This window comes from Solanum dulcamara, chromosome 7 (genome assembly GCF_947179165.1).
Source record: "Solanum dulcamara chromosome 7, daSolDulc1.2, whole genome shotgun sequence".
In the NCBI taxonomy this organism is placed as follows: Eukaryota; Viridiplantae; Streptophyta; class Magnoliopsida; order Solanales; family Solanaceae; genus Solanum; species Solanum dulcamara.
The window spans coordinates 24,117,590-24,130,388 of NC_077243.1; the positions used below are offsets into that span (position 1 = coordinate 24,117,590).

At 36.4% G+C, this 12,799-nt stretch overlaps 1 pseudogene; it reads left to right on the forward strand.

The window, feature by feature from the left end:
• The first annotated feature begins 393 nt into the window (after positions 1-393).
• LOC129894620 (uncharacterized) lies at positions 394-3,397 on the forward strand (annotated as a pseudogene).
• The last annotated feature ends 9,402 nt before the right edge of the window (positions 3,398-12,799 follow it).

The window sequence follows — 12,799 nt, forward strand, 5'->3', positions numbered from 1 at the left end:
ACTATTCATAGCTATTACCTTTAACACCAAAAAAGAGGTCCGTAAGGGATTGTATATCTGTGTATCCCCATATATACTGTTGTATACTAGTGTATCCTTTTATATATGGAAAAATTACTTAATTGAATGTGTTTTAAAAAATATTTACCATTTTTAAATATACTTTTATTTTATTATCATTTTTAACAATCAATAACAATATTTTAATTAAAGAAGACATTATATACCCTTTTTATTTGAGGAAGAGGAAAAGGCGTTATTTCTCTCTCTAAGGTTTTTCTTCAGTTTCTGCGTCTCTCTCTTATTCCTTCATCTCTTCTTCATTCTTCCCTTATTCCTTCATCTTCTTATTTATTTCAGACGGAACTTATAGGTTTTAGGTGCACAATTGTAATGGAAGGTCAGAAATCTCCTAGAAGAAGCTCACGAATTCGAATTGTTGATTCAACCGGCAGTGGTGAAGTGAATATCGGTCCAACTTTTAGTTTGGGAATTTCTGCAAATCAATCTCCAGAAGAAGCTGGTGGTGAGGTTAATTAAAATTTCCAAGCATTGCATGTGAAGAAAAAGGGCAGTAGAATTAAAAAAAACTAATGAATTGAGTTCTAAATCTAAATCGAAAAGAAAACGAGTTGATGTTGCATCGGCATCTAAAATATTTGTTGAAAGTGATGATGATTTTGAGGATTTACCTCCTCAATTTCAGTCAAAGAAAGTGAAACCTACAGTTGCTCAGGAGAAGAATCCAAAAATTCGAAATCGATTATGCAAAAATACGGTTCTACCGGAGAGTTTATATCCGGTATGTCATTCTACCAACACATTATTTAACTGATAGCATTTTCAATCTGTTTATGTGTATTTTCTTAGTTTGTTGTTGTTTTGAACTTGTGAGCTAGACGTTGAAGAAAAAATTGTGTATTTGATACTTTTATTATAATCTAAATTTATTTGCTCAAGTTTATTATATCAGTGATTGTTGGGAGTTTTGCCATGAATTGTTAGATCTTTTGTGTTGCAATTTGTTTATTTTTTAAAATAAATAAATATAAATGAATTAAACTTTGAACTAAAATGTATTATACATACATTAAAGTTGAATTAGAAGAGAATAAGAGATGAATGAAATCTGTAGTTAATTGAAAAAAGTTTCCAGTTATCTGTACACCACAAAAATGAATTAGACTTGAATGAAAATGTGTATTACACACATTAAAGTTGAATTAGAAGGGAATTAGAGACGAAATAAAACCTATAAATAATGAAAAAAGTTTTCAGTTATTTGTACACCACAAAAATAAATTAAACTTTGAACTAAAATGTGTATTACACACATATTAAAGTTGAATTAGAAGAGAATTAGAGACGGTAATCTTTAATTCTAATATGCAACCTATGTTAGCATCTTCCTACTTAGTGGAACAATCAATAATCTCATTCATCATCCTTCCATAAATCTAATATTTTTAGAACTAGCCACATGTAGACCAGCAAAAACTGCAGGTAAAAATGAATCCAAAGCAGATTTCTTTACCATATGATTCTTCAAGCTTAATCTAAGCTAAGACTGCTTTCAAGAGTCTTCCATTATTAAAAGAGGAGTGAAAATGAAACAGTAATATCCCTTTTTTTTGCAAAAAGCAAAGCAATCATTAAAGTTTAGTATGTTTGTGATGATGTGTTTTCCTTGAAACTTGAGGAGTACAAATTGACAGTAGTTCATTTTTAAATGAAATATTTAATTTGCTTTTATTTTACATCGGAGCCATGTCTGTTTCTTTTCTTTTTTTCTTGGTTGCTGAAGAAATCTTTAGATGTATAACTATTGCATGACTAGCTCCTTTTTATATATCTACACTCTACAGTATCTCTGTATGTTCACTTTAAATCAAGTGTAGTTTGATAAAATTCTGATTTATTGTCGAGTGCAGTTTCTCTACTTTGAAATCACTTCTTACGTTAGATTCATAATCCCTTAATCTTTTGTATTTATCTTATCTTATTATTGAGCTTAAGACCAAAGACAGATTTGATATCAATAAATAGATCTTCTAAGATCATTGCTTTGTATTATCAATTATTGTCATATAAAAGACATTCCAATATAAAAACAGTCATGGGTAGAATTTGCAATCTTCTGTTTTCTCTTGCAGTTTTCATTATGCTTCATTACCATTCTTCTTCACTAGCTAAAAGTAGCACTGATAAAGCTACTCTTCTTTCCTTGAAATCTCACATATCTTTTAAGTCATATTTGAGGATTCATGTTAAGATATAATTATCTATAGTGATAGATTGATATTATTTATATGCAGGATCGTAAATTCTGAAGACATCCAGATGTTTTGTATTCTTAAAGTAGGTGGTCGTCATATACTAATCATGACGTGATTGAGAAAATAAAACTTTCTTTATCTGAAAAACAGCTCGAGTTATTTAGGAATACTTGTTTTGGTTACTTTATTGACCTTCCAAAAGTGACCACACAACTCCAACTTATTCATTGTGTTATGAACAGGGAGTTAAAACACACATCAGATGATGTGTTTGCTGTTGAATTAAATGAGACGATGCTGTTTTTCGGGCTTAGGGAATTTGGGTTACTTACAAGCTTAAATTGTGTTAGTGATGGTTGCTCTGTTAATGTTCCAGATTCTCCTTGTCGATTGTTGAGCAATTATTTCTCTGAACAAATTACTGTTCAAAAGAATCATCTACGCGAGTTGTTTTTATCAAAAAAATTCATAGATGATGATTCTGCCGTTTCACTAGCTGTTTTGTTCTTTATTAATGATTTTTTGTTCTCATATGAGAACATGAATACCAAATTAGTAATAGAGATTTCTACCTTGTGGAAAGTGGATAATTTAATTCTTACCCGTGGGGTTTAGATGTCTACAAGAAGTTGCTTGATAATGTGAGGCACAAGCTTAATTCAACCAATCAGTACTATAGATTAGGTGGATTGTCTCTTGCCCTTCAGATTTGGATATTTGAGTGTTGTTATAGAGTCGATGAAGATTTAGCTCTTCGAATTTCTGATTCTATTTCAAGAATTTTGAGGTGGAAAACAGTTGCTGAAAGTCCTTGACAAAAGCATATTGAAAATGACATCTTCATGCCTACGAAATGCAAGGTATCTATACAAAGTTAATACAATTTATGACACATATATATATTATTTCAACTCAAGTTAATACATCTATTTGTTTCTATATTTTAATTTCAGTTTGAGAATATAGTGGCGAGTGAAGATGAGGTATCTAAATTGAGGCTTCCTGAACCTCGTGATTACCATTCTGAAATCTTAAAATTGGAGCCGAAAGGATCAAAGCATAGTCTAGATATATTGACCAGGAAGGTTATAGAGTTGAGAAAAGAACTTGTAAAGATATAAGCTAATTTGCCTTTAGGCTTTATCTTTTTCAAAACTGTTATTCTAATATTTGTGTTATATTTGATTATATACTAGGCGAATGAAAATCACAAACCTCTTGAATAGAAGATAGACTTACAATCTATTCAAATGAAAGAATTTGTGATGAATTCCAACAAACAATTATTGAAGGATATTTCTTTGTTGTTTGCTAAGAGAGACATCAATAATTCTTTTACTCAAAAAGCCAGGGAATCATCTAACAAAAAGGCTGGCGAGATATTTTTGGGTGGATTATACTTCAATGGAGGTTCTTTTATGTTTTAAATACATCTATATTATCTTGTTTTGCTTGCTGGCAGGGACTTAAGTTTATTTACTGTTTAGAGTTTTTACTTATCTAAGTTGTAGTTTAAGCTTGAATTTTTTATTTACATGTTTTCACTTAGAAGAATGATGAACTTTGACTATGAATATAATTTGCTGCATGGTTTTAGCTGCTAGTGTTACTATTCATAATCTAGACCTTGAAATTGAATAGTGAATTGTGTGCTTGTATTCTCTGTGCTAATGTAGAGGAGTTCTTGAATTGGGTTAGCTTCTTTTTTGCTGGTGGTAGCTCATGAGTCTTTGCTCTTTTTTTGCCTTTTGCTTGATGGATTTTGTATTTGCTTTACAATTGAGGTAAAGATTGTTTTTTTCACATGTTTTCACTTAGAAGAATGGTGAACTTTGACTATGAATATAATTTGCTGTATAGTTTTAGCTGCTAGTGTTACTATTCATAATCATAGACCTTGGAACTGAATAGTGGACTGTGTGCTTGTATTCTCTATGCTAATGTAGAGGAGTTACATTTTTATGAATTAGACATGAATGAAAATTGTAGCTAATGAAAAAACATTCAGTGATGTGTTTCAGTAGTGTTATCAAACTGAAACCTGCATTATGAATTAAACTTGAATGAAAAATGAATTAAACTTGAATGAAAAATAAATTACATACATATTAAAGTTGAATTAGAATAGAATTAGATACGAATAAAAAGTGTGGCTAATAAAAAAGCCTTCAGTGATCTATAAAAACACAAAAATGAATTAATACACACTAAAGTTGAATTAGAAGAGAATTAGAAAAGAATGGAAAATGTAGCTATTGAAAAAGCCTCCAGTAATCCATAGAACACAAAAATGAATTAGACTTGAACTAAAAATGAATTACATACATATTAAAGTTGAATTAGAAGAGAATTAGACACAAATGAAAATTGTAGCTAATGAAAAAGCCTTCAGTGATATGTTTCAATAGTGTTATCAAACTGAAACCTGCATTATGAATTAAACTTGAATGAAAAATGAATTAAATTTGAATAAAAAATAAATTACATACATATTAAAGTTGAATTAGAATAGAATTAGATACGAATAAAAAGTGTGGCTAATGAAAGAGCCTTCAGTGATCTATAGAAACACAAAAATGAATTAATACACACTAAAGTTGAATTAGAAGAGAATTAGAAAAGAATGGAAAATGTAGCTATTGAAAAAGCCTCCAGTAATCCATAGAACACAAAAATGAATTAGACTTGAACCCTACAAAACCCTACAAGGGCATTTTAGGCATAAAACGGAAATGGGGTGGGACCCACCTCCCGACACTGAAAAATTTCGTTCGAAAGATGGAATCATAGATTCCGTCGATACGAACACAACAAAAGTTACCGCGTCATCAGATTCAACCTACAGCTCTTCGAATTCGCAAAAGAATGAAGTGATCACTGTTCATTGTTCTAGTGAGGAGTTGCTGCAAGCTGAAAAAATTATATCTCTAAGGAATCGTGGATTACTAAATGTTATAGGGACTACTGGTGATGATTCTTCATCACATATACGACCTACAGTTCAAATTTGGAACGAAAATAATCAACAAATTGCCAGCAATGAACAGGCGCAGTCCATCAGCAGCGCCGCCAGAGCGCCGCCAATACGCCTTCAATTTTCAAGCAGCTCCGGCGACTTTCGAGCCATCGCACCACCTGGGTTTTGCTCGCAAGGACATGGTGCCCCTCTAGGAATAAACATTTTAGGCGAAATGATCGCCGGCGAACAAATTGACGCCGGTGCCGTAGCTCCGGTGATCCAAATGGGACGAAACCAATGCCAAAGTGTTCACGAAAATGAGGAGCATCTCCCAGATATCAGGCGCCATCTCGAATCACAACCACATGCTTCAAATTTCTCTTTGAACACTGCCATCAATGGTGTCGTCGGAGCTCCGGCGAACCAATTGTTGCGCGACCAATGCCAACTGGTACAGGACAGTATTGAGAAGCTCCCCACACATATGGAATATCTCGAATCATCACCAAATGCTTCAAATTTGAAAAGTCGTCATGATGACTGTCAAGGTGAAGCCGCCGGAGTTCAGGTGATCCAATTGCAGCAACACCTATACCAAAATGCTCACATTGATGATGCCAGTCCAAAAAACTATTCAGGTTGTTTCGAATTTCCCTCAAATAATTCAAATTCGAAAAGTCGCAAAGGTGTCCATCAGGTGGAAGAATAATGTGAGACTGCAGATGGTGCGTTGCATTCTTTAATGCATCAGGACACAACTCAGCATCAAGAAAATGTGCATCAATGTCAAAGAGATCAAATAACTAATACACATGTTAGACTCAATAACGACCATGTTGATCATACTGAGCAAGAGCTATTGAAAGTGCCAAATGATCCCAGTGTTCAAAAAATCAGAGCTTTTGCTCAAGTATCACCAGGTAAGTATCCTAACCTTGATAGTCATATTGTTCATGATAGAATTACTTATACTAGTATTCAAGCTCAATTGCAATCTAATGCAATTGAGCCAGCCACTGTCTTAAATTCTAATATGCAGCCTATTGAATTGATTTCTAATCCTATATGTGCTGTCCAAATTGGAAATGGAATTACTGCGGAAAATATGACTAGTGTACAATCTGAGTTAAGTGATAAAACTAATGGTAAAGGTAAGAGCCAAATCCAACAAGGTGGTGTGAGCAATCAACATCCCAAAGGTCCTGCAGTAAACCAAACAGCTGGTCACAAACATTACATTCCCAACTCTGCTCCCTTGAAAGTTTTTAACAACTTTGAGGTGTTCAATCCCAACAACCATAAAAAAGATCAAAACAGCCATCCACCAATTAGGAACAATCATGCTCCCAAAATCAACAACCAAACCAGAACTCCTATTCCAAATACTCCCAACCCTCCAAATCCTATTGTGACACACACTCTTGCTACCAGACTTAGAGCCCAAGAGGCCCAAAGTGCTCCTATAAGTATCTCTCCCCCTGAAATCACCACAAAGCAAGGATACCCTGTAGTTTTATTCTCTGAAGAGGACTTCATGGTTAACTTAGCAACTAAGTGTAAATACACCCTTATTGGGAAGTTTACACATACAATGCCAAGGATGGAAGTTATTAGAAAAGAGTTCATCCTACAAACTGAGCTTAAAGGAGGGGTTAAGCTGACTCACTTCAACTCCAGACACATCTACATTGACTTGGACAATGATTTTGATCACACAACAGTGTGGTCAAAAGGAAAAATATTCATCCAAGGCCAGCTCATGAGGCTACAGCTTTGGACTCCCACATTTAAACCAGAGGAGGAAACTCCCTTGGTACCTATTTGGGCAATCCTACCAGAACTTTCTTGACATTGCTATAGTATGGAAGTGGTTACACCTCTTTTGTCTCCGGTTGGGAAAGTGTTATTCCTGGACTTGGCAACATATAAAAAAACTAGAGGTAGTGTTGCTAAAGTAAAGGTTCAAGTGGATCTTACAAAACAAAGACCCCAACATGTATGGATGGACTTTCAAAAAGATGTGAATGGCAAGGGTAGATGGCAAACAATTCAATATGAAGGGGTGCCTGAATATTGCCAGCACTGCAAGCATCAAGGCCATACTCACACTACCTGTACAGTGAAGAGAAGAGAAGAGAAAAACAGGCAAAAGAAAATTCAACAAGAAACTGTTGTAGACAAGGACAAAACCAGCACAGGTAAGGCTAATGAACAGCATTTCCAAGAGAAAAACAACAACAAAGAAAAGCAGCCTAATAATGCTGATGAAGACCATGAAAATAACCAAGAAAAAGAGGAATGGCAAACTCAAAAAAAGAAAACCAAGAAGAATAACCAATCCCACCAACAAGGAACTCTTCATCAAAGTAAACAAAGCAGGATGCACCAAGGAGAAAGCTCAAAAATGCCTCAACCAACAACCAGTGATAATCAGCAACCAAGGAACATACTGCCATCAGGTACTTGCTTTAATATTAATAATGATAATGTCCAAACATGTAATGTTGTCTCTGGAGTCCAGATTCAACACCCCCCTCCCCATAGAATATTGGTTCCCAATCCCCACAAGCCCATTCAGCAGGTGTTTAAAAGGAAGGAAACTAGCAAAATTGTAGAAAAGCAAACTGCTGTGGAATGCAACAATGCCAAAGTCCCAGGTATTGAATCAGTGCTCCCACACCCCCATGGCTCCCCCAATAGCTTTAATGTTTTAAATACTGTTGTTGTTGTGGATGAAGAAGTTTATGGAGGTGAGGAAGGGGGAACATAGGAGACACCCACTAATGTGCAGGAAGAGGAAACCAGAGGGAGGGAAAATCCATTAGTTGACCATAGGAAAGACCACAGAGCCCCTGCAACCACTCCTCTAGATGTCACAAGGTCCAATATGCAGGTCCAACAAGTTGAGGTGCAACATATTTTTGACAGATTCCAGGCAACTGAAACTGATAAAGGAAATGTTGTTTCTCCAAAGAGCAGTGATCAAAAGCATGGTGCAGAAATTCTGTTTATGAACAATAAAAGTACTCTATCTTTGAGTAAGAAGAAGAGGGATGCAATGAAGAAACAACAAAGTAAACCAGGGCACACTCACTCTAAAACTTCTCAGCAGAGGGTAAACTATGTGTTGGTTGAAGAACAGGCTGGGATTCATGTGCCACCTCTTCAGGCTCAGACCACATCTACTGAGATGTGTGTACTCAACAAGAGAGTCATATCAGAAGATTGGGAGGATGAATATAGAGTTACTCACTCTGAAGATGAAGAGGACTCTGACCAGAGGGAACAAACTAATGAGGAAGATGAAGAAACTAGTGCATATCCTTTGAGGACATTTGATCCTACCACAGATACTATAATTCAGGATGAAGTACTGCAGATGTCTGAGAAGCAGGGCCTATCACCCAGGGGTCAGCAGGGTAAGAAGAAAAAAAAAAGCAAGATAACTCTACCAGTTCAGACAATGCTTCTTGTAAGAGTAGCATCAACACAAGGTCCAAATCCATGAAACTTTGATGATGAATACAATATGCTGGAATGCAAGGAGTATTTATACTCAAGGTGCCTTGGATAGACTCTAAAAACTCAAGGATTATCACAAATTATCAATGTTGACAATACTTGAACCATTTGCTAACCAATCACAGCTCAACCACTACAGAATTCAGTTGAGAATGGACAGTGCCATACATAATCCCAATAACAAGATTTGGTTATTTTGGACTAAGGATGTGGACTGCTCCATTATAGACCAAGACGAACAACAGGTTACATGTGAAATCAAACATGTGGCCAATCCCAACCCTCATATTATTACATTTGTTTATGCCAAGTGTAAGGATTATATGAGAAGAACTCTTTGGGATAAGATGCTGCAATATGCTGACACAGATAAACCATGGTGCATTATTGGAGACTTTAATATGACCACTGATGTTGATGAAAAGCTAGGAGGACAACCATACAATATGAACAAAAGTTTTGAGTTCATAAGTGTAATTGAGGCATGTGGTCTTACTGATCTGGGCTTTAATGGGCAGAAATTTACATGGTGCAACAACAGGGACATGGAGGTTAGAATTTGGAAGAGGCTGGACAGGGCCATGGTGAATGATAGGTGGTTAGAGATGATGCCTATGACTACTGTGGCTCATCTTGCTTCTACAAGTTCAGATCACTGCCCCCTTTTACTGGAATGCAAGGAGACTCACACTACTCCTATCAAATATTTCAAGTTCCTTAACTGTTGGATGGAGAATGGGACCTTTCTGGATACTGTTGGAGACTGTTGGGAAAGACCAGTAGAAGGTAATCCAATGAGAGTATTCCATTTGAAACTTAAGAGGGTGGCTAACACCCTTAGTAGCTGGTCAAGGAAACAGTATGGGGACATATTTAAAGCTGTCAAAGAGTTTGAAGAGAAGGTAAAGCAAGCAGAAGTTTCTCTTATCCAGGACAAGTCTGAAGATAACAAGATCAAGTTGAATCATGTAAATGCTCAGTACATTAAATACTTGAAGACTGAACAATCCATCCTTAAACAAAAAACTCAGCTTCAGTGGGAGATGCCAATTCCAAGTACTTTTATGCTATTATAAGAGGAAGGAGAAGAAGATTATTCATCCAACAGATTACTGATGAGCAGGATAATACTATTCAAGGTGATCAGAATATAGCTGTTGCTGCATGTGACTACTTTGAGAAGATCTTTACTGGTAAGGATGATGTTATCAATGAAGATATCCTCAGGTGTATCCCCAACTCCATCACAGATCAGCAAAACCAGTCCCTTAATGCTATGCCTACTAAAGTGGAGCTGAAAGAAGCTGTTTTTCCCCTCAATGATGCATCTGCTGCAGGTCCAGATGGTTTTAATGGCAAGTTCTTCCAAACTTGCTGGGATATCATCAGTGAAGACTTATTCAATTTGGTGAAATACTTCTTCTTTCGGCATTCTATTCCCAAGTTCATCTCACATGCTTATTTGGTCCTACTCCCAAAAGTAGATCATCCCAATAAGTTATCAGATTTCAGGCCTATTTTACTAAGTAACTTCACTAATAAAGTTATTTCAAAAGTTCTATGTCTCAGACTTGCTCCTATTCTCCCTCAACTAATCTCTGAAAATCAACCAGGTTTTGTTAAGGGAAGAAGTATTTTTGAAAACATTATGTTGGCACAAGAAATTATTCATAGCATTAAAAAACCAAAGTTTGGAGATAATGTGGTGATCAAATTAGACATGGCCAAAGCCTATGACAGGGTGTCCTGGTCATTTATATGTCTAGTCATGAGAAGGTTTGGATTTGAAGAAGTATTTATTGACATGGTTTGGAGGCTTATGGCTAACAACTGGTACTCAGTTATTGTGAATGGAGGTAGGCATGGTTTTTTCAATTCTACAAGAGGCCTCAAATAGGGAGATCCACTATCCCCTGCCCTATTTATTTTAGGTGCTGAGGTACTCTCAAGACTGCTCAATAACCTTCATCAACACTATTTGTACAAGGGTTTCCACATAGAGAAGAAAGGTCCATTGATTAATCATTTGAGTTTTGTTGATGATATAATCATTTTCACTTCAACATGTAGATACTCTCTCAAGCTGATCATGAAGACACTAGAAGTGTATGAGCAGACATCAGGCCAGCTAATTAACACACAAAAGAGTCAGTGCATGATCCCTCTGAATACTGATCCTGAGATCATTGAAAGGGTCACTTCTATCACTGGTTTCAAAATAACTCATGGCCCTATTACTTACTTGGGATGTCCCTTATATATTGGACGTCAAAGGATCATATACTTTACTAGTATGGTGTCCAAAGTGATATCCAGAATTAGAGGATGGCAGACCAAAGTACTCAGTTATGGGGGGAGAGTTGCTCTTGTGAAGTATGTGTTGCAGTCCCTCCTAATTCATCTTCTATCTGCTGTGATTCCAACTTCCACTACTCTCAAACAAATAAAGTCTCTTATAGCAGACTTCTTTTGGGGATGGGACAGAGAAAAAATAAAATACCATTGGGCATCATGGGAGACCCTCAGCTACCCAACAGAAGAAGGAGGTGTTGGCATGAAAAATCTTAAAGATGTCTACCTAGCAATGCAGTATAAACAATGGTGGATTTTCAGGTCTAATAAGACTCTATGGGGGAGTTTTTTGAGGGCCAAGTATTACCAAAGGGCACATCCAGTAATCAAGAAATGGGACATTGGTCAATCACTTATGTGGAAACACATGATGACAAACAAATCTGAGATTGAGCCTCATATACAGTGGCACTTTAACTCAGGCTCTTGTAGTTTTTGGTGGGATGATTGGCTAGGAATTGGACCCCTAGCTTACCATAAAGAATGTCTACCTAGACTTAACAATACCACTGTCTCAAAGTTCCTGAATAATGGAGAATGGGATGAAGAGAAGGTGAGGCAACATGCACCACAACACCTGATACAAAAGATTCTAAGTTTTTCCTTCAAGTATCAACCTGACCATCCAGATACAGCCTACTGGAAGCTGACCTCAGATGGAAACTTTACTTATGCTTCAGCTTGGAACCAGATCAGGCCAAAAAGGAATAAAACCATGACAGACAATAATATATGGCATAAGAATATACCCTTCAAGATATCCTTTCTTGTCTGGAGAACTCTCAGAAGCAAGTTGCCCACCAATGAAAATATTGTGCAATTTGGTCATGCAGCTGCTCAATGTTCTTATTGCTACAGGCTAGGCTGGGATAATATAGATCACATATTTATCTCTGGACACATGGCTAGACACATATGGAAGTATTTTTCTGATTGTTGGGGTATACAACACAGCAGCAGCCCCATGAGGAGCAATTTGATGAAATGGTGGCTGGCTAAACCAAATAATGAAGTCCGTAAACTATTATTGCAAGATACTCCTATATTTATTTGTTGGAACCTATGGAAGAACAGATGTGCTAGCAAATATGGTGGCAAAAAGTCAACCAGTACTAGAGTGAAGTTCTCAATCATCAAAGAACTATACATGCTGATCTTCACAGCTTTCCCTTACATTAATTGGCCAAGTGACTGGAAGGAGCTAATAGCTATGGTGGAAAGCTGCAGCCATGAGCTGAAAATCATCCAAGTTAGTTGGCACAAACCAGCTTACCATGTGGTTAAATTGAATACTGATGGAAGTGCCTTGGATAATCCTGCAAGAATTAGAGCTGGGGGCATCCTAAGAGATCATAAAGGAAACATCCTTTATACATTTGTTGCACCACTTGGAATTGGTTCTAACAACCAAGCTGAGGTACAAGCTGCAGTCATAGGCATTATCTGGTGTATTCAACATGGCTACAACAGGGTTCTACTGGAGGTTGACTCTGAATTACTTGTGAAATGGCTAAAACAAGAGATCACATCTCTCTGGACCATCAGGAACTACATCACAAACCTGCAGGAGCTGATCATAATGTTGGATTTCTTTCAATGTAAGCACATCTATAGGGAAGCTAACTTTGTTGCAGATACACTTTCCAAGCATATCCACAGTGTAGACAGTATGGTTCAATCCTACAGTGCT